Genomic DNA, 4,017 nt, shown 5'->3' with positions numbered 1-4,017 from the left:
GCAACCAAAGGACTTACATGCAGGCATATAGTCCTAACCAATGGACAAGGACAACGGGGGGGCTGAGGGCATGAGCGGGGGGCGGGGGTAGAGGGTAACGTGGGGACAAGGACACATGTAATATCTTAATCAATAAAAAATATATTAAAAAAAATAAAAATAAAAAAAAGTGCAGTGAATTCACTAACACTGAAATCAGAGCCAAGGCTGAATGATGACAGAAGGAAGTGAAGCATTTTCTTACAGGCCTAGCCTGAAACTTCCTCCTTCCCTTTTAATTCATCAGACCAATGATTATAAATGTAATAATAATGATAGGGTAGACCTGGTATTCTGAAAAATGTATCCATATGCTTTGAAAATACTGTTCACGTGAATTACAATGACCACTAGTCATAAATGATCTACAACAGACATTCACATTTTTAATGCAGACCAAATATGAAATATCTGGAAAATTCACTAATTAGATAAAATTGCTCCCTCTTTCTCTACCATGGTACCCATATGCATTTGAGGGGTGAGGGGGGGGGTACTTTGTTTACTTATCATGTGAACAACAAGGACTTTTATTGCCTTCTGAGAATTTGAAACTATTGATACTGGAATGGGCAAGGGGAGAAATGACATAGTCAGATATTGATTTATCTTGGGAAGCTGAGTGTATCAGTTTCACTGGAGCTTTTTTTTTTTTTGGAAGTTGCCTTTTAATAATAAAATACCGAGGGGAGGGCAGAGGGAGTGCAGCAGGTGGTGGGGTGTGCTGCTCACAGGTTCTGCACTGGCTGCACAAACTTGCTGCCGCTGCTTCTTGGTGGCTGCCTTGTTGGCAAGGTCCTTGGCCTTCTCTGTAGCTGCCAGTGCCGTCTCCTTTGCCCTCTTGGCTTCCTTGGCTGTCTCAACAAGGGTTTTGGAAGGTGCTTCACCTTGCAGCTTGGCCAAGATGTATTCAGAACCCTTCACTGACTTGGTCACATTGCTTTTGAACCAGGCGAGACCAAATTCCTGGACACTCTGGAGATTCTCAACAAGGGTTTTGGAAGGTGCTTCACCTTGCAGCTTGGCCAAGATGTATTCAGAACCCTTCACTGACTTGGTCACATTGCTTTTGAACCAGGCGAGACCAAATTCCTGGACAGCTCTGGAGATGCCAAACAAGCTAGAGGAGACCCAAGCTTACCTGTGGATTTCAGTCCAGCCGCTGTTATCAGAGTTCACACAGTAAACAAATCGTTCCTCCACCACCATCAGCCGGGCGTGGTTGATGTTCCAAGTGCAGGTGGCCATGGTCTGGTTCTGTGGGTCCACAATAGAATCCTCCAGGATGTACACTGAGTGAGCAACATTGGCAGGAAATAGTCGCTTGGCCCAGCGGGGCATCCTGTTGGTCTCGGGGCATCCTGTTGGTCTTGGTGAGAAGTCTCCGGTACAGGAGCTTCTGGTCAGGGGTCACCTCCTGGTGCACTATGTTGTTTGTCAAGACATGTGTGCTATAGGGATTCAGGTACCGCTGCCAGAAGGCAGCGAACACTTGGTTCCGGGAACTCCGGATCACGCGGTGGCCCAGGAAATACTTCACCATTGTCCCGGCCGGGCGAGTCAGCACCGGAGCAGCATCAGGGGTGCAGAGCCTGGGGGGCACGCCCGCCAGGTACCAGCTCAGTCATCGCCCACTGCACCCCAGCAGCAGCCGCCCCTGGAAGTTTTGACCTAAGAGAATTTTCCTCTTTGGGATTTTTATTCCAAATATGGTAAGTTATTGCTTAGATAATTTCTCTGAAGTAAACTATAAAATCAGACACATGAAGTAAAAACTGGCATGTCAATGTCTTTGATTTTGATCCAGCAGTAAACTAGGGATTAAGATGTAAGATTTAGTATTGCTTTTCCCACACTTTCACCTCCTGCCTTCTCCCCACTCCTATGATTTTAGGCTAGAGGGCAGAAAAGTGGGAGAAAAAACTGGAGTCTGGCCTTTCTACTCTCTCCCCTGTTTTTCAACCATGGTTCCCTAATAGCTGTTATTTGCTGAGAGCTTACTTTGAACTAGGTGTTAGAAAAATCATATCTTAATCCATACAACTCTCCATCGGAATGGCTATTATTGTCCTTATTTTTCAGATGAGAACACTGAGGCACAGAGATTGTGTGAGTGGAGCCTGATTTCAATACAGTTCTGTTTCATTCCCAAATGTTTACTCTTTCCAAACATAGAATATGTACTGTGTACATATTTGATCACTTCTGATTCCTTCATTCCCACACCACAGAGGACATAACACCCAGGGCCTCCTCAGTTCCCTCTGAAACCAGGCTTAACAGAAGAGAAGGGAAGAACTACTTTTAGGAGAGAAGAAAGGTAAAATAGAGATGAGGCCAAGGAAAGAAAAAAAAAGGATATTTGGGAGAATTTGTGGAGAATGAGAAAGGAAGAATTAAATTCAAGTCCTGCAAAAAAAAAAAAAAAAAAATCAGGAATGTCCTTCTCATTCAGGCTATTTTATATGGAGGATTTCCTAGTTTTTTCACTGAAAGTTTCTCAAAAAATGATTATCTTGCTCAAGAATTTTTACCATTTTGTATTTTAAGGAAATCAGATAATGATGACTTAGCCATAATAGGAGTGACTAAAAGAGGCTCAAGTTACTTATGTCAACCAATCTTTTCTGGCCCTTTATTATTTCCCTCCTCTTTAATTTGTTCTCTCCATTTCCTTTTCTTTTACTATACCCTCTGACTGCATTCAAGGCAATAAGCATTGTGTACCTATTGTACCTGAGATATTGTGGGCTGCAGTATAAAGAGAAAGTCATTGATCACGTAATAGGAGGAAATAAGCACACACAAGTAATTTTGATCCAAAAACAATGGTATAATTGAATAGAGATGGAATGTACTGTGAGTATCAGTACATTCTATCAAAGAGGATACGGATCTCATAAACTAATTCACAGTGAGGGGCTGGTGACAAGTTAAAGTGTGGCCGATGTGGAAAGAGCTGGTGGTGGTGATGGTGAGGTAAGTGGAGGTTTTTATGCCTCCATTTCATATATTTATGTATTATTTGTTTTGGTGGCCAATCCCGAGTCCTGAAAATTGACTTTATTTTATATTCTTACTAGAGGCCCAGCATACATGAGGCACTAGAGGCCCATCTTCTGCCTGCTCGCCAGTCCCCACTGCCATGCCCTGGTTCGCCGTGGTTCCCCGTTTGCCAAGCTGCAATCGGAGCCTAAGGGCTGGGGGAGGGACCAAGAGGTTGACAGTTAGGCTTGGCTTTGCCAATCCCACCCTGCTGCCACTCACCTCGGTTGGCCATGGTTCCCTGGTCACAGGAGAGGGACCAAGAGGTCGCTGTTCCGCCCACTCGCCGGGGGTGGGGAGCAGGGGAGGGACCAAGAGGTGCTCAGTGTACCTCATAGTGACCAGTCATTTGGTCATCCTGGTCGTCACGGACACTGGCTTTTTATATATGTAGATTGGTTATTGCTAGTGTAGAAAAACTAATAATTTGTGCGTTGTCTCTCTTGAATCTTGCTATCTCATTAAATTATTTTATTAGTGCAAGTGATTTTTCAGTTGATTCTCTTAGATTTTTTGTTATATTTGCAGTTAATAAGCTCCCATCCCCCAAAATACTTAACGTTTCTTTTCTTCTCTTAATTCATTGTCTGGGAACTCTAGTACAATGGTCAAAGATAGTGATGAGAGTATATCCTCTTATTTCTCTAACAGAAATGCTTGTAATGATTCACCATTAAATATGATGTTTACTTTAGTTTTCTGACTCTCTTTACCAAATTAAGGAAGTATCATTCTCTTTCTGGCTTCCTAAGAACATTTAAAAAAATTATGCATGGGTGTTGAATTAATAAAAACACATTGGAAACTATTAAAACATTCAAATGGTTTTGCTCCGTTAATATATTAATATAGTGAATTATATTAAAATACACTAATGAAAGTATATCATGATAAATCTTACTTGGTTATGTTGTATTATTCTTTTAATACTTT

The 4,017-nt window shown here is 42.2% G+C and overlaps 1 pseudogene; it reads right to left on the bottom strand.

Moving 5' to 3' along the window:
* LOC102770618 overlaps nucleotides 1–1,582 on the bottom strand; it is a 28,369-nt pseudogene extending 26,787 nt beyond the window's left edge.
* Between the last annotated feature and the right edge of the window lie 2,435 nt (nucleotides 1,583–4,017).

Source organism: Myotis davidii, unplaced genomic scaffold, assembly GCF_000327345.1.
Source record: "Myotis davidii unplaced genomic scaffold, ASM32734v1 scaffold547, whole genome shotgun sequence".
Classification (NCBI taxonomy): domain Eukaryota; kingdom Metazoa; phylum Chordata; class Mammalia; order Chiroptera; family Vespertilionidae; genus Myotis; species Myotis davidii.
The sequence above is the reverse complement of the archived record's forward strand: the minus strand, read 5'-3'. Positions and strand labels throughout refer to the sequence as shown.